The sequence below is a fragment of the Mirounga angustirostris genome, unplaced genomic scaffold (assembly GCF_029215605.1).
Source record: "Mirounga angustirostris isolate CCGP_5_RB_7025 unplaced genomic scaffold, mMirAng1.0.hap1 SCAF_6, whole genome shotgun sequence".
Classification (NCBI taxonomy): Eukaryota; Metazoa; Chordata; class Mammalia; order Carnivora; family Phocidae; genus Mirounga; species Mirounga angustirostris.
This window is the reverse complement of record NW_026991714.1, coordinates 134,235,867-134,260,640: the sequence shown is the minus strand read 5'-3', so window position 1 is coordinate 134,260,640 and position 24,774 is coordinate 134,235,867.

The following is a 24,774-nucleotide window of genomic DNA, read 5'->3' as shown; positions in this document are numbered from 1 at the left end:
ATTGCACTCCTGGGTATTTACCCCAAAGACACAGATGTAGTGAAAAGAAGGGCCATATGCACCCCAATGTTCATAGCAGCAATGTCCACAGTAGCCAAACTGTGGAAAGAGCTGAAATGCCCTTCAACAGATGAATGGATAAAGAAGATGTGGTCCATATATACAATGGAATATTACTCAGCCATCAGAAAGGATGAATACCCAACTTTTACATCAACATGGATGGGACTGGAGAAGATTATGCTAAGTGAAATAAGTCAAGCAGAGAAAGTCAATTATCATATGGGTTCACTTATTTGTGGAACATAAGGAATAGCATGGAGGACACTAGGAGAAGGAAGGGAAAAATGAGGGAGGGGGGAATTGGAGGGAGAGATGAAACATGAGAGACTATGGACTCTGAGAAACAAACAGGGCTTTAGAGGGGAGGGCAGAGGGGGGATTGGTTAGCCCAGTGATGGGTATTAAGGAGGGCACGTACTGCATGGAGCACTGGGTGTTATATGAAAACAATAGATCGTGGAACACTACATCAAAAACTAATGATGTATTGTATGGTGACTAACATAACATAATAAAATTAAAAAAAATAAATAAAGAGGACAGTCCTGACCATAAACCTGACTGTCTTTGCACAAAACAGTAGAGTTAGTAGAGTTAGCCTAGCCCTTCTCAGCTTAAATCCTGGTGCTTATTTGTCTTCCTTACTTATAATTATTCTTTGTGGATTTTTTTTTTCCAGAATAGGACAAGTTTGTCTGCATTAAAAACCTGTTTGGGCAGACATCCTTTCTCATGATGGTTTTCTTAATGGCATCTGGGAACTTGTCTTCTTAATGGCATCTGGGAACTTGTCTTCTACCTCTCGGTCAGCAGGAGCTTCATCCAATATTTTGATTTTTTTTTTTTTTAAGTCCGACCCCCTTGTAGAATTATCAAACCATATTTTGCTGGCATTAACTGCTCCAGCTTTAGAGCCTTCACCTTACTTTTGCTTAAAGTTGTCATATAATGACTTTGTTTTTTCTCTAATTATATTAGTGTATAGGTAGGCCTTTCTTATAGCAACCCTGCGCCTACATAAAAGCTGCATTTTCAAGAGGAGATGAAAAGATGGTTCACAAAAAGTGCAATATTTTCATGCCTGCTGATAGAGCTGTAGTGATATTGTCACAGATTTCCTTTTCTTCCTCCTTTTTTTCGCCCCAGTGGTCTTTATGCTGGATTCACTTATCTTGCAATGACAGGCAGCTTCAGCGGCAGACGTCAATCACTGGTACATATCAAGCAATTCAACTTTTTCTTGTAATGTCATGACTTTCCTCTGCTTCTTGGGAGCACTTCCAGAATCTCTAATGGAACTTTGTATGGGTCTCACGGTGTTGTTCAGGGCTTATGGTATTGCACTAAACATGATGAAGAATGTGCAAGAACTGTGAGAGATCACTATTTACTGCTATGAGCAATTTACTAGAGAAACAAACTGCTCACGTGGAGATGATTAGTATCACATGGTGTTTTAACTGGTTGCTCACAACACTTGAGCTCACTGCAATACCAACAGGAGGTGGCTACAAAATTATTGTGTAGTACAGTATGTACTACAGTTATTCTTATGCAGTTGTAATTTAATACTGCATCTTTACATTTGTTTATATTTATCTTGACTGTGAATGGTGCCATGTATGATTTATGTATGAGTAACTTTTGATAAATTTTAACTTTTTATTATTTGTATTTTAGGATAGTAAACGTTAAGATTATTGTCTACATATATTTTATGCATTCATAGCATACCAACTTTTTCTTAATTGTTTTGATATTTCTAGGGTACATGATTCATCTGCAAGTATTTTTTTTTTCCCACAGGTAAAAATTACACTTTTATTATTTGAGTTACCAGGAGAAAGATTCACTTGTTCATCTGCAAGTATTTTTAAACTGTCACAAAGCTCCAAAAACTTTTCTAATATTTTTAATGAAAACAAAACAAAAACAAAACTGCATATGTACTCTTGAGTTTGGAGAGTAGCCTTATTCACTTCTCATTTCCTGACTGGAGGCCTAAATGGAAAGGAGGTTGTTGGGGGCAACAAAGCCCTTGCCATTGTTCTGGGAAATCTTGAGAGGGCCAGAGCCAGGCCAGAAGACCAAGCATTCAGGCAGTACTTACCCTACAGTGAGTGTTAGGTAAATTTTTCTTATGGTGGGGGGTGGGGTGGGGAATGAATACTCCTCCCACTTCTCCTCTCTGTGGGCAGACCCCAAACCACATGGCCTAAAGCTGCTCATGGACATCCTAGTCAGAGTACAGGACAGACCACAATCTGTAGGAGTCCACACCTAGTTGATATCTACAGGCACCTGAATTTTGTTTACCTATTCTTTCTTCAATTTATTCCTTCATTCTGAATTCATAGAATGTTTATTGTTTCAGTGCCGATGATTCAGTAACTCACAAGATGGTTACAGTCCTTAACATCATAGAATTTATATTCTAGCTGTATGGTTTTATCTATCTGGACTTTCCTAATTATGGCCACCTCACAGGAAGGTGTTTCTCCCTGTGCTGTGCAAGATGACCAGTATGTTTTTTTAATCACTGGGGATAACAAGTGGCATTTCTTCATCTGTAAAATGGGCATGGTGATGTCTGTTCCACATAACCCACCAGATGAATGTAGGATAAAATGCCATTTGATAAATTTAGATCAAAAGTGTCATGTAAACATAGACATCATTCCTTAGATCTGCATTTAATTATTTCTCTTGTTTCAAATGAATATTCCTTGACACTCCTCACCCCATATACCACCTCCACACATTATTTTAAAACACTATTACAGGCACACTAGTGTCTCATTGTCCTGCTGTGTCCTCCACAGTAAATGACAGAGAGGGGCACATAATAAGCAAGTAAGAATGCAGAAAGGAGGAAGAGAGAAGGCTGCCCCTCCCAGGTTCTGTTCCAAGTGGTGCTCCCATCTTGGTGGCAGAGTCCTATTTGTTCTTCCATCTCCTATGTTCCTGATTCTTCTGATATTTTTCACTGGGCTGCACAGACCTTTGTTACATGTGTTCCCCACCGGCCCCCCAGACTTTTGCTCACTTTATTTCCTTCTCTTGATTTCCAGTTCCAGCTGTAGTTCCTATTGCTGCAGATGCTACTCCATTGTGTGAACGTTATGGATTTTGGTCAACAAAACACCATCCCTACTTGAGTACAGAGAAAATCCCCACAGCTAAATTAATCAGATACAACTTAAAAGAGCCCATGAGCTTTGTGATTCTGCCTAATTAATCAATGCATATTTTAACAAAAAAAGCCATGATACCATACTATTTTATATCTTCTTCCCAACCCCCAACTTACCAAAATACCACAACCATTTTATAGTGTCACTAAATCCCATTTTATGCAATTTTGAAAAAAAAATTAATACACCAAAACTAATATTATACTCTTGGGTTTGTAGGTTCTATAATTTACTGTTTGAAGTTAAGCTGTAATGAGAAATTTTATATCATTGACTCTTACCTAATATTTTTCTTAGGATAAAATCATTAATTTGAATCACTGATCAAAAGGTGTGCATATTTTTGTAGAACTTTATTTTGGGTGCTTCTTGCTGAATTATTGTCTGAGTGTTCTGTTTTGAATCTTTCTTTTCCTGACATAATGACTATTTAGATTTTATATCTCATTATGATAAAAAGCTCCTTTTGTATTTTTAAGTTGCTGAAAATGTATTCTACCAGACATGGTTAAGTAAGGAAACTTGAAGTGAAGTGTAGAAACACCTTTAAAGATTGTCACATTGATAAGAGTTTTAATCAAGTGTGAATCTATCGAGATAAGAGCCCTTGTCTTGTCACTGATGTTTGTCCAAACAAACCTTATGTTTTGTTTGAATTTCATCAGACTCAGCAATTGGAATGGACTTATTTTTCCTCTTCTTGAAAATCAGGACATATGTGTGTGTATGTGTGTGTGTGTGTGTGTGTAGTGTATGATTTTTTTTTTTAATCAAATTAGGTTTGCTTATTTTATCCTCAGTATCTCCCAAAGACGGGAGAAACCTGGAGATGGTGGGTGGTAGTTGTAATGAATAACTTGGAATCCTAGTCCTTGCCTACATAATAGGTTTTTCTGATGCTCACTTTCCAGAAATACTAAAGAGTGACTATATATAATATGTTATGTATAGTATCTATATACCTATATATGGATATGTATATATATGTGTGTATGTGTGTCTGAATCTTCTTTTCCCCCATGTAGTTCAGCAGTCTTGGATAGAAAGGAAAACTGGATATAATTATTTTTAAAGAACCTATTCCATGATGACTTCTGTTAACTACCCAATTTTTCAGTTGCCCTCCCTCCTCCTTGCCTTGTTCCCTTCCCCTCTCCCTCCTGTGCTTCTTTCTTTCTTTCCCCCACTCCTTTCTACCTGCCCCCCTCTTCCTTCTTAAGAGGTCTCATATCTGAGCTTAGTACTTCATAGCAGACTTTAACATGACTTTGGGAAAAATCTGGGGCCATGATTTTGTAATTAGAAGACCTGGGAAAACATGTTATTTCTATTCACACATCATTGTTTCTAGATTTTCATGGGATCAAATATTAGCATCAAAGTCCTATGGCATTAGAGCTAGAAAAGGCTATAAAAGATCTGATCTAACTGATGAAATCTAAGGGACAAGGTGTGTCTTAGGGAAAATTGCTCAGGTAAGTCAGTGGCAGACCCTGAAATAAATTACAGTTCATTTTGGGTTTTAGTTTAAAGCTGTTTTATTCCCAATTTTCTATTATTTGAAATAATTATTCATTATCCCCTACTTCTTTCAGAGGCTTACTTTTTTCTCCCTTCCTCCTTATTTTATTCTCTCATTCTCTCTCCCATGCCCGCCCTCCTCATCCCCCCGCAGCATCTCTAGAAATTCAGAAGAGTTGAAAAGTAGAAAGGTCTTGGTTTCTGGGTTATATCATTGTCACTGTTCTTGTTTCTTCTGCTCTTCTATGCTAACCCATAGCCAAGTATAGAACCTCTTCAGCCTTGGGGCAAACACTTGAGCAAAACTCAGGTCTAGTTTTACTTTCCTGATTATATAGAAAGCACTGGCTTTATTTACTTTCCTTCCCATTGAAAAGAACAATAATATATTTTCTCTTAGACAATATGCAGTTTATGACCATCTCTTTTTCATTGTGAATCATGGGGGGAAAAATTTATCAGGTCCTGTTCCTAGTCTCATTTTATAGAAGATACTAAGACATGGTGTGTTAAACCACCCAGCTAAGCTCTCACTGTAAGTAGGCAGAAACCCAAACCTCAGGCTACCAGTAGAATTTAAATTTTAATTACTAAGCTACATTACTTTTCTATGGTTTGAAGTTGTTTAGATGGTGATTGATCACTAACCCCCATGATATTGACTATTAAATTATTGCATTTACAAATTCTGCTTGAGCCAGAATAGATACATTAGTTCTATTTGTCAGACTCTGCTCTAGACATGGTGGAAACTAAGAAGATAAATACTTGTCAAATTTTATGTTCAAAAAGGGTGCATTTTCTCTAGTAGAGAAGATAAAACTAAAAAAAAATAAAACTACAGTGAGGCAAATTATAAATAAGAAAAGAATATATAATATGCTATGAAAGTCTCCAGCAGTGAGGGAGAACTGAAGTTCTTTCATAGTTGGTATGAATTTGAACAATAAAAAAATGTACAAGAAAATGGTGAAACTAAGCCTAAAGAGTCTTTATATAATATAGCCTTGAGAGGATCTATTTTATCCAAAATAGTGTCATTAATAAATTTAATTGTCATTAAATAAATTTGGAGCACTTTATTTACTAAAAAACCCCTAATTATTAGATATGTTAAGAGGTTTGTGAAGATAAAACGAAGTGACGCCAAGAGATAAGGAGGAATTACAAAATTTTTAAAGAATTCACTGCCAGGTCAATGACCTATGATACGGTTAAATTAACAATGGCAGTACCAAAGCCCTGGTGACATTTTGAGGAAACTTAAAATCTTACCTATAGCTGTTTTTAATCAGAGACATGGAAATTCATATCACTAGAAACTATGAACAGGTGAAAGTGGACACCACAGATATGACTAAAATATGTTCTGATCCTGAGTTATTTTCCAGTACCTTCATGAGGAAGAGGCTATTTTTTTTTTATCAGGAGCTATTTCTGATTTCCAGAAAATAACTGGCTGTTATGTAGAATCTGTAGTTCTTCAGGGTCAAAAGCAAGAAGAGCTTTTTGCTTGATGTGTTTGTTCTGTGAACATAGAGCAGTGAAGACAAAACTATGACTTTTCACTGTGGTGAAACTTTTAAGTTGCATTTTACTGGACTTTGAATTTAACTTTATAGTAATTCCCTTCCTAAGGCATGCCCCAAATAGGGGGTTTTAACTGCCAGTTAAGATTTCTCTTTGGTGGAAACACTAACGTGAGGCAGCCAGATTGTATCAATTGCATACCACACCCCACCCCTGCCATCTTAGTGCCCCTGCCTTCCCCTTACCAACCTCTCAGGGACAAATCTGAAAAGGGGAAATTGTGTGAGTGGGTTTGATTTTTACTAGACAGTGTGCTCTCTGAAAGCTATGGTGGTGAGGTAGCTAAGGGTGTGGACATTGAGCTCAGATTGCCTGGGTTAGAATCCCAATTCTGCCTCTTACTAAGGCCAATGCCAAGTCTTATTTTTCTCTGAAGCATTTAAAAGTATATATGATCTTTGGAGGCACTCATCTCAAAGCCCAGGGCTGTAGGGTCCTAATAGGCTTTACTTGGGTTTAGGCAGCACTTTGTGAGAAGGGAATACAGGAGGAACTCTAAGTCAGGGGAATAGTCAAATGCTGTGTTTGGTGACCTATGGACCAATGGATCTGACTGGTGGAATCTCTGGGGAAGGCAGTGTTAATCAGGAGGTTTCATCCAGTGGGCATTGAGAACTGGTTTCTCTGATCCTCACCTTTATTTTCCTTTCTGACAAGTGTATATTAGCTCTAGGGCTCTAGCCATGTGAGTGTTCTCCAGTGGGCCCACATAGCCCAATACAAAGCTGAGGAGGACAACTATGGAAAATAAAGGAGAGAGGATTTCTGCTAATTTCTAGATTAATCAGAATTAATCCTTAGTTGAGGGACTTCTGGAATGAAGAAGTTTCTAGAGGAACCAGGTGTGTGTGTGTCCGTGTGTGTGTGTCCGTGTGTTTATATTCATAGCATGAAAACCCTAAAGTCTTACCTTCCATCCTAGTTGCTGTAATGAATGTAGTAAAATGTTGCTAGGTCTTCTTGACAGCTAAAGAAGGAGAATTGGATTTGTGTATTTGCAGGGAAAAAAAAAATTGAGTCACGAAGAACTCTGGTCCCAGAGTGTGCTGGAATGTCCTTCAAATGGTTAGTTTAAACAATACCTAGATTGTCCTCTCCAGAGACATTGGATTAGTAGTGAGGCTCTCTACATGGTTTTTATTGGAACCTTGAAGGTTTTGTAAAGATATGGCTGGTTTGCAAATTTTGATCTTGCTCTCCCCTAAGCCAGCAAATGATAGTAGTGTGAAATCTTTTTTGGAAAATGAAGTTTGTATATTCAGGTGAGAATTTACTTCGTGTTGGCTATCAGCCTGCAGGTCATGAAGGCTGGGATTGGTATTACTGAAACCTAGGAGAACATGAGACTTCCGTCCATACCTTCCAGACTCTGGTTTACCTAGGGATTGACAAGTCTAGAATAGTGAACAGTGAAGGTTGGGAAAAGTATAAGGAGAGAGAGATTGCAATTCCACAACTTCCCTATTTCTATGACATTTTTTTCTTTGTTTTAAACTATTTGCAGAGTAGATACTTGAGGCAAGAGTAAAGTCACATGAAACTATTCACTGAAATTAACAGATAAATTGGCTGTCTCCACTTTTTGTAATCTCCAAGTCTCAGAAAATAGTATTTTCCATTAAATGATATTTACTAGTTCTACATTATAATTGTAGATGCCAGTAGCCTTATATTCTGTTTTCTGTTTGCATGGTTATATTCATTTTTCTGTTAGATCTTTATTAAATGTGAGTTTTATGATAGCTTACTCATTCCTGATTTATGCTTTGTTCAGAGAGAAAGAAAATATCTCAAACAATCTTAATGGGCAACATGGTGAGCAGTAAGTGGGTATAATTAATAATATTACACAATCTCTGCTAGGAAAATACCAAGTACTCAACCAGAAACTGTCTACAATCTGAACTAATAAGTGGAAGAGGAATGTAGCCCAGAATGCATTCCATGGGTGTTACACAAAACAATGTATTCTGTAAACAAATTATAAATAAATACATTGGAAAAGTATTAGATTAAGAGTTTGTGTTACAACTACAGGATTACAACTACAACTACAAAACCTTTAATATGGTAATGTGAATCAAAAATACTCTTTCTTTCTGGGCCATCTTGCAGGCTGACGACTGTTCTCTAAAACTCATTGGAAATAGCTTGTTTAGATGGCTTTTTTGTTGTTGTTATATTCAAATTTACGAGTGAACTGGGGACCTAATCATCATAGCGATTCCACCAGAGAGACTCTTGAAATGAATCATGGATAATTTGTTAACCAATAGTCATTCTTTGCTCTTTTCCCAATTTACTTGCTAACCAACTATGGCTTTTTAAAGGGGATATAGTTATAATTCTGTTATATTCTACCAGATACCAACTTTGAAATCTTCCCTTGTATTTAGAAATGTCCAAGTGACCCAATTCCAGGCAAAGAGAAATGAAGAGATCTCTGTTAGGAGAGTTCTGGGAAATTCTGTAATTTCTGATAGAAGACAAATATGAAGGAAGAACTCTTAGATGTTCTTTCCCCTCCTTTTTGCTTTGAATATCTTTGGCATTGTGTGAAGTGCCATCTTGGGAAGGAAGGAAGAAACCAACAAGAAGGTAGAAGATTGTGGGTGAGGATTACATCATTGAGGTACTGCACTCACTTTGGAACTACTTTCTTCAAAATGATTGTATATAAATGATGAATATCCGGGGCGCCTGGGTGGCTCAGTCGTTCAGCGTCTGCCTTCGGCTCAGGTCATGATCCCAGGGTCCTGGGATCGAGCCCCGCATCGGGCTCTCTGTTCGGCAGGGAGCCTGCTTCTCCCTCTCCCTCTGCCTGCTGCTCTCCCTGCTTGTGCTCTCTCTATCTCCCTGTCAAATAAATAAAATCTTTAAAAAAAAAATAAAATAAATGATGAATATCCTTAGGTTTAAACAACCGTGTTTGAACTTTTCTGTGACTTGCCGCTGAAAACACCCTGACTGATAGATAATTTAGTTCCTTTTTTTCTTAACTTTTGCCACTTCTAATTTATTTCTCCAGGTTCTCAGATTTAAAGTTCTTCAAGGAGGCAAGGGTCTTTCTTTGAATATTTTCATAAGTGCCCAAGTTTAATATGTTTTGACTTGGTTTCTCTTTTCATAGGCTGGTCAAGCTAGTGAGGTTTTTTTTTCTAAAAGTAACTCCCTCCCACCCTATATCCCTCAAGATGCTTGAAGTAAGTCTTTGTTCTATCCTCTAACAAGAAACAGGCAAAAGAAAAAAAAATATGATGGCATACACTATGCATGTATAGCTAATTAACTAGATCCAGTATTCCCTTTACCATTGTAATTACTGCTGGGTTAAGTTGTAAGCATCCTTTTGCATTTCAAATAGAATTTTAGTAGCAAAGACTAAGCTTGCCCAGAGCTTTTGAGGGACATATCCCCTGAGTTGATTGAGGTTTGTCTTTTATTCTCCTTGCTATTATGCTGTCTTTCCTAACAGCTGGGCAGCGTGCTGGCAAGAGGGTTGTCAGTAACTGGGTTGCAGTTTGCCTAGGTCCTCAGGGAGTCCTACATTAATGAGGTATAATTAGGATTCAGGGAATGCAAACAAATATGCTGAAAAGCAATCACAAGCTATTTAGGATCTTTTAATTTATGGCTATTTTGTGCATAGAGGCTAATGCATTCCTTGCTGCCTCTTACTAAGTAATACTCTTATTCCCTCAAGCTGGCATAGGTTAAATTTTTCCCCACTCAGTATGCCTGGGAGGAACTTGGAATAATCATATCTTCTCTGTGAGAGTTTGAGAAGCTGGGAAAATAGAAGCAGAACCCAGAGCCATGGGTGAATTTCATCTGCCAATCTACCTAGTACCTGATGGTCTACCTAGTGTTTGACATCTGAATGCATCATTTTTTTAGCAGCCCTCTCTTCTACATGACAATTACTTCATTATCATTGCATAAAATGAGCAATGAAAATAATGACCAAAATATAAGGCAGAGAGTTTTCTTTTATTGAACTTTACATGTATCACCATAACAGAAAAAAAAAATACAGTACAGATAGGAAAAAGGGAAAAATGAATAATACTTTTCTATCACATTAATGTATTTTATTAAAGTTTTTATTTAAATTCCAGTTAAGGGGAAAGATGGCAGAGGAGTAGGGGACCCTATTTCAACTGGTCCCCGGAATTGAGCTGGATATCTACCAGACCACTCTGAGCACCCACAAAACCAGCCTGAGATGTAAGAAGATTTGGATGTCTACAAACAGAATATCACAGGCGGTTGGTTTTGAGGTAGGAAGCGGAGAGCCGTGATTCTGAGGGCAGATATTGGAGGATAAATGGTAGCAGGAGGGTGCCTGGCCATGGGGATCCTACACCGCCGGTGAGCTACAGCCTCACGCGCTGCGGACGGGGCACAGACTCGCAGACGGGTAGCTTCGGGAAAGGACTTTAGGGCAGCCCCTGGGGTGGAGGACCAGACCGGCAGGGTCGCGCGCACACGATCCGCAGTCTCATGGACAGAAACTGGAGCGACGGTCGCGCGCACGCGACCTGCAGCCTCCGAGATGGAAACCCAGTGCGCCGGGGTCGCGCAGGTGAACTGCAACCCCTGGGGTGGAAACCCTGAGCAGCGGAGTCACGCGCACGCAAACTGCAGTCCCCGGGACAGGACCCCAAGCGGCGGAGCTGCGCGCGTGTGCGTGCGCATGCGCAAACTGGGAGCAGATGGTGGTTTTAGAAGCACAAAGGGCAGAGACGTGCCCTGACCTGGAGGCAGGACTGGGAGCGCTGTGGAGGGGCACACAACCCAGGACGCTGCAGTTTATAGCAGTACAGACAGAAACGGAGACGGTGTGGCCTGGAGAGCTCACTGAAGAACAAACTGAGGCAGAGGGTTGTAAATGGTCTCTTCTGCTCTGACTCGTGGAAAAGACCCAGAAAGCCGCCAGGGAAAGGCGCCAGAGAACAAAAGCCCCAAAGACTGATTCCCACTGAGCCCATCCCTCGCCACAGGGGCGCAGGGCAACTCTGCCCAAACAGCGTTACCTGAGTAACAGCGCGGCAGGCCCCTCCCGCAGAAGACAGGCTGGGAAAACAAGAGGCCAGCAACCCTAAGGTCCCAAGAAAACAGGTGCATCTTGCTTGGGTTCTGGTCAATAATTTTGACTCTATATATTCCCTCAAACACCCATCAACAGAATGACTAGGAGGAGGAGCCCCCAAAACAGAAAAGACTCAGAGATTATGACTTATGCTGCAGATTTACAAATGGATGCAGATATAACCAAGATGTCGGAGATGGAATTCAGGCTAGCAATTGTGAAGACAATGGCTAGAAGGGAGAAATCAATTAATGGCAACATAGAGTCTCTAAGGGCAGAAATAAAAGGTGAATTGGCAGAACTTAAGAATGCTATCAATGAGATCCAATCCAATCTAGATAATCTAACAGCTAGGGTAACTGAGACAGAAGAGAGAATAAGCGATCTGGAAGACAGTATAATAGATAAAAAGGGAAAAGAGGAGGCCAGGGAAAAACAACTCAGAATCCATGAAAATAGAATCAGAGAAATAAGTGACACCATGAGGCGTTCCAATGTCAGAATAATTGGAATCCCGGAGGGAGTGGAGAGAGAGAGAGGGCTAGAAGATGTATTTGAGCAAATCGTAGCTGAGAACTTCCCTAATCTGGGGAATGAAACAAACATTCGAGTCCTAGAGGCAGAGAGGACTCCTCCTAAGATCAAGGAAAACAGGCCAACACCCCGGCATGTAATAGTAAAACTTGCAAATCTTAGAACCAAGGAAACCATCTTAAGGGCAGTTAGGGGGAAGAGATTCCTTACGTACAGAGGGAGGAACATCAGAATAACATCAGACCTATCCACAGAGACCTGGCAAGCCAGAAAGGGCTGGCAAGACATATTCAGGGTACTAAATGAGAAGAACATGCAGCCAAGAATACTTTATCTGGCAAGGCTTTCATTTAGAATGGATGGAGAGATGCAGAGCTTCCACAACCGGCAGAAGTTGAAAGAATATGTGACCACTAAGCCGGCCCTGCAAGAAATATTAAGGGGGGTTCTATAAAAGGAGAAAGACCCCAAGAGTGATCTACAACAGAAATTTACAGGGACAATCTATAAAAACAACGTCTTCACAAGCAACATGATGACAATTAATTCGTATCTTTCAATAATCACTCTCAACATGAATGGCCTAAACACTCCCATAAAATGGCACAGGGTTGCAGATTGGATAAAAAGACAGGACCCATCCATATGCTGTCTACAAGAGACTCATTTTGAAACTAAAGATACATCCAGACTGAAAGTGAAGGGATGGAGATCTATCTTCCATGCCAGTGCACCTCAAAAGAAAGCTGGGGTAGCAATTCTTATATCAGACAAATTAGATTTTAAACTAAAATCTGTAATAAGAGACACAGAATGACACTATATCATTCTTAAAGGGTCTATCCAACAAGAAGATCTAACAATTATAAACATCTATGCCCCCAACATGGGAGCAGCCATCTACATAAGCCAACTGTTAACCAAAATAAAGAGTCATATTGATAACAATACGTTAATTGTAGGAGACCTCAATACTCCACTCTCAGCAATGGACAGATCAGCTAAGCAGAAAATCAACAAGGAAACGAGAGCTTTGAATGATACATTGGACCAGATGGACCTCATAGATATTTACAGAACATTCCACCCTAAAACAACAGAATACTCATTCTTCTCGAGCGCACATGGAACTTTCTCCAGAATAGAGCATATACTGGGTCACAAATCAGGTCTCAACCGATACCAAAAGATTGAGATTATTCCCTGCATATTCTCAGACCACAATGCTCTAAAACTGGAACTCAATCACAAGAAAAAATTTGGCAGAAATTCAAACACGTGGAAGCTAAAGACCACTCTGCTCAAGAATGTTTGGGTCAACCAAGAAATCAAAGAAGAACTTAAACAGTTTATGGAAATCAATGAGAACGAAAACACATTGGTCCAAAACCTATGGGATACTGCAAAGGCGGTCCTAAGGGGGAAATACATAGCCATCCAAGCCTCACTCAAAAAAATAGAAAAATCCCAAATTCACCAACTAACTCTACACCTTAAAGAACTAGAGAAAAAGCAACAAATGACGCCTAAGCCACACATTAGAAGAGAGATAATTAAAATTAGAGCAGAAATCAATGAATTAGAAACCAGAAACACAGTAGATCAGATCAACTAAACTAGAAGCTGGTTCTCTGAAAGAATTAATAAGATTGGTAAACCACTGGCCAGACTTATCCAAAAGAAAAGAGAAAGGGCCCAAATTAATAAAATTATGAATGAAAGGGGAGAGATCACGACCAACACCAAGGAAATAGAAACAATTATTAGAAATTATTATCAACAACTATATGCCAATAAACTGAGCAATCTGGATGAAATGGAGGCCTTCCTGGAAACCTATAAGCTGCCAAGACTGAAACAGGAAGAAATTGACAACCTGAATAGGCCAATAACCAGTAACAAGATTGAAGCAGTGATCAAAAACCTCCCAAAAAACAAGAGTCCAGGGCCTGATGGATTCCCTGGGGAATTCTACCAAACATTCAAAGAAGAAATAATACCTATTCTACTGAAGCTGTTTCAAAAAATAGAAACAGGAGGAAAACTTCCAAATTCATTCTGTGAGGCCAACATTACCTTAATCCTCAAACCAGGCAAAGACCCCATCAAAAAGGAGAATTTCAGACTGATATCCCTGATGAATATGGATTCCAAAATCCTCAACAAAATCCTAGCTAATAGGATCCAACAATACATTAAAAGGATCATCCACCACGACCAAGTGGGTTTTATCCCCGGGATGCAAGGGTGGTTCAACATTCGCAAATCAGTCAATGTGATAGAACACATTAATAAGAGGAGGGAGAAGAACCATATGGTCCTCTCAATTGATGCAGAAAAAGTTGACAAAATACAACATCCTTTCCTGATTAAAACTCTCCAGAGTATAGGGATAGAGGGAACATTCCTCAAGCTCATAAAATCCATCTATGAAAAACCCACAGCGAATATCATCTTCAATGGGGAAAAGCTGAGAGCCTTTTCCTTAAGATCAGGAACACGTCAAGGGGGCCCACTCTCACCACTGTTGTTCAACATAGTACTAGAAGTCCTAGCAACAGCAATCGGACAACAAAAAGAAATAAAAGGTATTCAAAATGGCAAAGAAGAAGTCAAACTCTCTCTTTTCACAGACGACATGATACTTTATGTGGAAAACCCGAAAGACTCCACCCCCAAAATACTAGAACTCATACACCAATTCAGTAATGTGGCAGGATAGAAAATCAATGCACAGAAATCAGTTGCTTTCTTCTACACTAACAACACAACTGTTGAAAGAGAAATTAAAGAAACAATTCCATTTACAATAGCACCAAAAATCATAAGATACCTCGGAATAAACCTAACCAAAGAGGTAAAGGATCTATACTCTAGGAACTACAAAACACTCATGAAAGAAATTGAAGAAGACACAAAAAGATGGAAATATATTCCATGCTCATGGATCGGAAGAATAAACTTTGTTAAAATGTCTATGCTACCCGGAGCAATCTATACCTTCAATGCCATCCCGATCAAACTTCCAATGACATTTTCAAAGAAGTGCTGGAACGAACAATCCTAAAATTTGTATGGAATCAGAAAAGACCCCGAATCGCCAAGGAAATGTTGAAAAAGAAAAACAAAGCTGGGGGCATCACGTTGCCCGATTTCAAGCTATATTACAAAGCAGTGATCACCAAGACAGCATGGTACTGGCACAAAAACAGACATACAGACCAATGGAACAGAATAGAGAACCCAGATATGGACCCTCAACTCTATGGTCAAATAATCTTTGACAAAGCAGGAAAAAACATGCAATGGAAAAAAGACAGTCTCTTCAATAAATGGTCCTGGGAAAATTGGACAGCCACATGCCGAAGAATGAAACTCGACCATTCTCTAACACCACTCACAAAGATAAACTCAAAGTGGATGAAAGACCTCAATGTGAGACAGGAATCCATCAAAATCCTAGAGGAGAACATAGGCAGTAACCTCTTTGACATCGGCCACAGCAACTTCTTTCAAGATACATCTCCAAAAGCTAGTGAAACAAAAGCAAAAATGAACTTTTGGGACTTCATCAAGATAAAAAGCTTCTGCACAGCAAACGGAACAGTCAACAAAACAAAGAGGCAACCCACAGAATGGGAGAAGATATTTGCAAATGACACTACAGATAAAGGGCTGGTATCCAAAATCTATAAAGAACTTCTCAAACTCAACACCCAAAAAACAAATAATCAAGTCAAAAAGTGGGCAGAAGAGATGAACAGACACTTCTCTGAAGAAGACATACAAATGGCTAACAGACACATGAAAAAATGTTCATCATCATTAGCCATCAGGGAAATCCAAATCAAAACCACACTGAGATACCACCTTACACCAGTTAGAATGGCCAAAATGGACAGGGAAAGAAACAACAAATGTTGGAGAGGTTGTGGAGAAAGGGGAACCCTCTTACACTGTTGGTGGGAATGCAAGTTGGTACAGCCACTTTGGAAAACAGTGTGGAGGTTCCTCAAAAATTTAAAAATAGAACTACCCTATGACCCAACAATTGCACTCCTGGGTATTTACCCCAAAGACACAGATGTAGTGAAAAGAAGGGCCATATGCACCCCAATGTTCATAGCAGCAATGTCCGCAATAGCCAAACTGTGGAAAGAGCCGAGATGCCCTTCAACAGATGAATGGATAAAGAAGATGTGGTCCATATATACAATGGAATATTACTCAGCCATCAGAAAAGATGAATACCCAATTTTTACATCAACATGGATGGGACTGGAGGAGATTATGCTAAGCGAAGTACATCAAGCAGAGAAAGTCAATTATCATATGGTTTCACTTATTTGTGGAATATAATAACATGGAGGACATTAGGAGAAGGAAGGGAAAAAATGGGGGGGTGGAATTGGAGGGAGAGATGAACCATGAGAGACTATGGACTCTGAGAAACAAAGAGGCCTGTAGAGGGGGGATTGGTTAGCCCGTGATGGGTATTAAGGAGGGCACGTACTGCATGGAGCACTGGGTCTTATACGAAAACAATGGATCGTGGATCACTACATCAAAAACTAATGATGTATTGTATGGTGACTAACATAACATAATAAAATTAAAAAAAAAATTCCAGTTAACATACAGTGTAATATTAGTTTCAGGTGTACAATATGGTGATTCAACACTTCCATACAACACCCATTATCTTTTTTTTTTTTAAACTCACATCTACAAATGGATGTGTATTAACATTGAGTAATAACATTATAGTTTATTTTTCCTAGCTTTGGCTTCTATAAATTTGTCAATGCATAATAATCTTCTTTGCTTATTCTTGTTCAGTAGTCTATAATCGAGGATTTGGCTACATTTTCTCATATTTAATCTAAGAAAGTTTTAATTTCAAAAAGTTCCTTGTACATGAAGCAAATATGTAAATAATTAGGAAAATTCATAAACCTAAGGATAAGTTTGTCATAGATTAATAAAAAATCCCAAATTAGAAACAAAAAATTGCACACTTTTGGCTTTTGAGATTCATTCTAGTGGCTTTCAAATGTGTCTGCAGTTAAAACGTCTCCAGTAAAATGTCCTTACCAGAAAATTCATTGTAAGTTTATTTTTGATAATTCATGTAATTTCTCTCTTTCTGCAAATATTTATAGAAAATGACTAATAGCAAACATTGGGATTTGATTCATCTATTTAGAATAAATGTCTAGTTCTAGGAGTGAGTAGTCAAAGCATACAAATGTTGCTCATTTGAGTACTTTTGCCAGTATGAGTGGTTATTTTTCTTATTAGGACCTTTTAGTTATTTTTTTAAATTAACATATAGTGCATTATTTGTTTCAGGGGTACAGGTCTGTGATTCATCAGTCTTATACAATTCACAGTGCTCACCATAGCACATACCCTCCCCAATGTCCATCACTCAGTCACCCTATCCCTCCCATCCCCCTCCATTCCAGCAATTAGGACTTTTTAAATCATTGCCAAGATGTTGATTCACAAATTCAGGAACTTCCCAGGTGAAATCTGAAACAGGTCCCTGTACAGGGAGGGCAGGCAGAGACCAAAGGAAGAAGCCATTCCACTTGGTAGAGGGCAGTTTTAATGAGCAAGGGAATTTACATACAAGGCTTATCCTGGGCAGCCACAAAATGAGTAGATTTCCATACCTGATGGCCAGAATTTTAAAAAAATTTATTTAGAGACCTGAACAGGGTTCAGTCCCATATAACACACTGCTGTCTCAAGCTTGCATTCTTGAAAATGGCTCTCACTGTGGGAATGGTGAGCAGAGCATAATTCCAAGGACGGAGTTGGGGGTGAGGAGTCTCTGATGGCAAAACCTGGCACTTGCTTGCCTTCATTTCCATCTCTGGAAATCCTTCACTGTTGCTTCTCAGAGCTGATTTTCCAATAGTAAGTCACAGTCTGTTTTGTTTTTTTGTTTTTTTTTCTTGCAGATAGCTACATGTAGAAACATATATATGGTGATAATAGGGGAGTATGTGGATTGTAAGAAATGAGCGAAACTGTGGGTCAGATAAAAAGCTGTTGAATACAAAAGCAGAATCGGTTTAGCAGTTTGTCATTCCAATGGTGACTTATTTAAACGATTAAATATTGTATGAACTTCAAAACTTTGGGTTTATTTTTAAGAAGCTTATTTATTTTTATGTGTATGTTTCATTTTCTTCCTCTTAGCAGAGGTTTGACTTCATCATAGGATACGCACCTATGACATTTATTAGCTCTCACCACCATGCAGATCCGTCATTCTAAGTTAAAAGCTGAAGTAGTTCTTCAGGCTAAATGCAATTTCTTTTAAGTGACTTGATTTGCATAACAATACCTGTAAACATTGACAGGTTACAAACTAGGGAGAGAAAAGGAAGAGTCCTTGTTTCCCACAGGGGGAAGGAAATTATTTTGAACTTTTTTATCAATGAATTTCTTGTAAATCTGGTAAATAGAATTTCTTGGGGCCAAATTGTTTAGCAAAAGGTTCATGAGGCCAGTAAGTCCTATATTTATGTTGCTAAATCTGCTTTAAGATATCCTAGACAGGGGTGCCTGGGTGGCTCAGTTGGTTTAGCTTCTACCTTTGGCTCAGGTCATGATCTTGGGGTCCTGGAATCAAGCCCCACATAGGGCTCCCTGCTCAGCAGGTGTCTGCTTGTCCCTCTGCCTCTCCCCTGCCTCTTGCACTCCCTCATAAAATCTTAAAAAAAAAAAAAAAAAAAAAAATATATATATATATATATATATATATATATATATATCCTAGACAGCCCTGGCTATTATAGGCAACTAATGAATCATTGAACACTACATCAAAAACTAATGATGTACTATATGTTGGCTAACTGAACATAATAATAATAAAAAGAGATATCCTAGACAGAGACACCATGATATACTAAAAAGAGTAACAGATAAGGGAAAAAGTAATCCTGGGTACTGGTTCTGGTTCCATCATTGACCAGCTCTGTGATCAGACAAATCACTTTTCATCATTGAAAACCAGTTTCCTCAATATTAGAGATCCAGACTAGACAGTCTTGAGTCTTTTCCAGATCATCATTCTATGAAGTGCTCATCTTTCTTATTGTCAAAATCCCAAGCAAGGCAATTGCATATCTCCCTGATTAAGGCATCCCTCAACATGTGGAGTCAATTAGCATCTTGTGTATACCCAAGTAGCTTAGGATATGAGATAAAAGGGAGTTGCATCATAATAAGGGAGAATTGGAAGTGGGCCTCAATCTATGCATCTTCATTGGTTGCTCCATTATCTTGTCCCTGGTGTATGGAAAGCAAGTGGTATATTGACTAAGCACACAGGCTTTAGAGTCTTATGGTCTGAACTGGATTTCAGGATTCCCCACTTATGTATTTATTGTCAGACCTTGGTTATCTTATTTAACTTCTTGGGCTTAGGACCTACCTCATCAAGAAGTTGAGAGATCAGTTGAGACACTCCATAAAAAGAACATCTTCCTCCTGCTTTTCTATGGATACTTTGTTTCTAAGACCTATCCCTATGGTGATAACTATGCTCATGTTACAAATCTTTCTTTCCTTTGATGCTCTGTGTTGGCTTCCATTGGAAGAGTCTTATGAGTTGCTCTTTCAGTTCTTACTGAAGCGGGAGAGCAAGGTTCTTGTCTCACAGAGTTGAAGAATGAATCTTGCAGACAAAGGAGAGTGGGTAAAGTGATAGAGTTTTATTAAGTGAGGATACAGAAAAAGCTCTCAGGAATGAGAGGGGTCCTGGTAGGGATGCCAACATGAGCCTCTACTGACAGTCTTTTATTTAGAACCGACTAGGGAGCTTGTGGTCTCAACATTCTTGTGATATCTTGGTTTGAGCAAGGACTTGTAATAACATCTTTTTTTTTTTTAATATTTACTTGAGAGAGAGAGAGAGAGAGATCATGAGCAGGGGGAGGGGTTGAGGGAAAAGCAGGCTCCCTGCTGAGCCAGGAACCTGATGCAGGGCTGGATCCCAGGATCCTGGGATCATGACCTGAGCCAAAGTCAGACGCCAAACTGACTGAGCCACCCAGGTGCTCTGGTGATAACATCTTTAATGGCTGACTTCTTTTCAGGGTCTGGTTATTCTTTGTTGGTCACAGGTGACTGTCATAAAAAAAAAAAAGCCCCCCCCACACACACACCCAGGGCAGCGTGGTCTGGTGTGTTCCCTTATCTCTTATTTCCTCACACCTCCACATTTTTGGGATTTCTGTGAGCCTGATCCCATAGCCCACTACCTCTCTCTCCCTACCTAGCCCCACCTGTCCCTTATTCATTGTTAAGTTGTTAAACAGTAGTACATTTCTTTATTCAAGAGTTTGTTCATCTGACTTCATGTTTATGGGTGGCAGTGTCTAAACACTTGCTGCCCTGCAGAGCTTCTCTAAGTGTGAAGAGTTGGAAGTGAGAAAAGGGCTATGTGGACACCAGACAAGCTATCCCTCTGCAATAGGGCTTCTGGGACATTCACTGAAAAAAAAGGTGTAAGCTGAGAATGTAACCATGGCTGAATCCTGGAGGAAAGCAGGCTTTTTAATATGTGCAAAAGTATTTAAGGATGAAAAGAGCCTTGCCTTTCTGGGTTAAACATCTGTGGTTTTATTTCTTTTCTTCCCAACTTTTAGATCCTATCTCCCTCGTATCCTTAGATCCCCATCCTTGAAGGCTATCAATTTTGTTCCATTTACTGTCCTTCCTCTTTTCATTACTATGTAAAGAATGCTCCAAAATATGCATTTGAATTTTTATGTAGTACTTATTTTATTATACTAATAAATCTTTTTGTTTGCCAAAGGCCCATAGCGGATGTGAAGAGTTTATATGTAAATTAAGAAAACACTCTGTCATTTTAATTACAAAGAACTATCTATAGGAGCAAACAAGTGCTGGATGATAAGCTGGGAAGTGGGTTTTCTTCAGTTATTTCCATTGCTCAACCCAGGGTGGTTGTTTCATGGGCTCCAGTCTGGTTGAGCTTCCACTGCCTCAGCAGGAAAAGAGGGGGTCGATCCTTTTCTACATGTGATTTAAATACTCTTTCCTACCCAACTGTGACCTAAGTAAAAACACCTATCATTGAAGCACACTGAAGTTTTCCATAATGAATTGTAGTCTTTTCTTCGGTATAGTGGTTCTCATATCTGGCTTTTATATTAGAATCAAGAGAGGAGCTTAAAACATCTCTGATGTTTGGCCCTCATCCCAGAAAAGAAAAAAATAATTAAAAATTGATAGAAATAGGGTCTTATCATCAGTATCTTTTAAGAGCTTCCAGGTGATTCTGTTTTGCAAGCAAATACTGAACAAATTGTTTTCTGAGGAATATGTTTTTTTTTTTTGTAGTTTTTAATTTTATTATATTATGTTAGTCACCATACAATACATCATTAGTTTTTGATGTAGTGATCCACGATCCATTGTTTTCGTATAATAGCCAGTGCTCCATGTAGTACGTGCCCTCCTTAATACCCATCACGGGCTAACCAATCCCCCCTCTACAGCCCTGTTTGTTTCTCAGAGTCCATAGTCTCTCATGGTTCATCTCTCCCTCCAATTCCACCCCCCCATTTTTTCCCTTCCTTCTCCTAATGTCCTCCATGTTATTATATTCCACAAATAAGTGAAACCATATGATAATTGACTTTCTCTGCTTGACGTATTTCGCTTAGCATAATCTCCTCCAGTCCCATCCATGTTGATGTAAAAGTTGGGTATTCATCCTTTCTGATGGCTGAGTAATATTCCATTGTATATATGGACCACATCTTCTTTATCCATTCATCTGTTGAAGGGCATCTCAGCTCTTTCCACAGTTTGGCTATTGCGGACATTGCTGCTATGAACATTGGGGTGCATATGGCCCTTCTTTTCACTACATCTGTGTCTTTGGGGTAAATACCCAGGAATGCAATTGCTGGGTCATAGCGTAGCTCTATTTTTAAATTTTTGAGGAACCTCCACACTGTTTTCCAAAGTGGCTGTACCAACTTGCATTCCCACCAACAGTGTAAGAGGGTTCCCCTTTCTCCACAACCTCTCCAACATTTGTTGTTTCTTTCCCTGTCCATTTTGGCCATTCTAACTGGTGTAAGGTGGTATCTCAGTGTGGTTTTGATTTGGATTTCCCTGATGGCTAATGATGATGAACATTTTTTCATGTGTCTGTTAGCCATTTGTATGTCTTCTTCAGAGAAGTGTCTGTTCATCTCTTCTGCCCACTTTTTGACTTGATTATTTGTTTTTTGGGTGTTGAGTTTGAGAAGTTCTTTATAGATTTTGGATACCAGCCCTTTATCTGTAGTGTCATTTGCAAATATCTTCTCCCATTCTGTGGGTTGCCTCTTTGTTTTGTTGACTGTTCCGTTTGCTGTGCAGAAGCTTTTTATCTTGATGAAGTCCCAAAAGTTCATTTTTGCTTTTGTTTCACTAGCTTTTGGAGATGTATCTTGAAAGAAGTTGCTGTGGCCGATGTCAAAGAGGTTACTGCCTATGTTCTCCTCTAGGATTTTGATGGATTCCTGTCTCACATTGAGGTCTTTCATCCACTTTGAGTTTATCTTTGTGAGTGGTGTTAGAGAATGGTCGAGTTTCATTCTTCTGCATGTGGCTGTCCAATTTTCCCAGGACCATTTATTGAAGAGACTGTCTTTTTTCCATTGCATGTTTTTTCCTGCTATGTCAAAGATTATTTGACCATAGAGTTGAGGGTCCATATCTGGGTTCTCTATTCTGTTCCATTGGTCTGTATGTCTGTTTTTGTGCCAGTACCATGCTGTCTTGGTGATCACTGCTTTGTAATATAGCTTGAAATCGGGCAGCGTGATGCCCCCAGCTTTGTTTTCCTTTTTCAACATCTCCTTGGCGATTCGGGGTCTTTTCTGATTCCATACAAATTTTAGGATTGTTCGTTCCAGCACTTCTTTGAAAAATGTCATTGGAAGTTTGATCGGGATGGCATTGAAGGTATAGATTGCTCCGGGTAGCGTAGACATTTTAACAAAGTTTATTCTTCTGATCCATGAGCATGGAATATTTTTCCAACTTTTTGTGTCTTCTTCAATTTCTTTCATGAGTGTTTTGTAGTTCCTAGAGTGTAGATCCTTTACCTGAGGAATATGTTTGATAACAACAAGCGATAGTTTAGGAGCATTGCTGGACCAAGGAGAAATTTCTCAATCCTTCTTGGTTACACAAAAACTCCAGCATGTACATTTAGTTCAAAGATAGTTTCATTGGCAGACACACAAACATGCTTGTAGACACACACAAATATCCCCAGATATTTCTGAGGTATATGACACACAGTCATATTCTAGAATGTTCACTGGCACAAGCATATAGCATTTACACACCCATTCACAGTATAAGCGCACAGACTAACACACAAACATGCAGATACAGCTATTCACACAACACACAAAGGATGGGTGCCTGGGTGGCTCAGTTGGTTAAGTGTCTGCCTTTGGCTCAGGTCACAATCTCAGGGTCCTGGGATGGAGCCTTGCATTGGGCTCCTTGCTCAGTGGGAAGTCTGCTTCTCCCTCTGCCCCTCCCTCCCTCGTGTTCTCTCTCTCTCAAATAAAATCTTTTTTTAAAAAAAAGATACACAATCCACAAAGACTAATGTAAAAACAGACACAAATAACACTTACTTGTGTAGACACAGTTCTAAGCACACAGACTTGCCCACAATAAAAACATTCAAGGATTCACACACAGAATCATCCATAGAGAGATCCAGAAGAACAAGAGAGGGAGCCATAAATAGACATGAAGAGAGAGAGACATTAAAAAATTGACCTTGGAAATTTTTACCTCTTTGCTTGGAACATCACTGGGGATTATCTGCTGCCTCTCTATGGATATAATTTGGCCCAGCTCAGTGTCCCCAGATCCCTCACTTATGTGGCTATTGTGCAAGGTAAGATGACAACTCTAGTCTCGAAGGAGGAAACCACTCAAGCTGTCATTGAAAAAGGAAATTCCTTTGAACGTTTTCTCTCTGAGTGTGGAGTGCTGTTAGACACATGAATAGCAGACAAAACAAGCCCTAAAAATAATATATAATATTTGAGTGGCATCACACATTTCTCATATACTCTGATACCTTCAAACTAATTTTATTATACCCACATTTATAGATAGCTTTACAGGTTTGATCTTAATCTCATTTGATCCTCTGAGTGATCAGCTGGATGGGTAGATTTTATTACTTTTATATTATACTGTGAGATTGGAATTGACATTATGATTATTCTTTCTCTCTGAAAAAGAGGTTCAGAGAGATTACCCTAGTTGAGGATATTCCAGGACAAGCCCAAATCCTAGTTCAGGTCAATTTCACCTTGACAATGAGCTGTATATGTTTTGACCAGGTGTAAAAGGAGAAATATAACTTAGATACTAAAGACCCAGCTCTGGAAATAAAATAGCAGTATGTATGTCTCAGATAGACTTAGCATTGAGTGCTCACCCCCTAAAAAGCAATGGGGGTATACATCTGAGATATGTGTAACTGTTCTTTTTAACACAGAGATTGAATCCATTATGATAGAGTCAGAACACACTGCATCCTGGCCTGTTGGGTGTTGAGATAATCAGGGCTTTGGGGGGGAGGTGTCTGTCTATTTGTTGTTTTCTATAAATGTGTCTGGATGGAAATATAACTGGGTGGGAAGGTATTTGATCATATTGACATGTGAAATTATCTTTTAAACCTCTCCTCTATTTGGACTG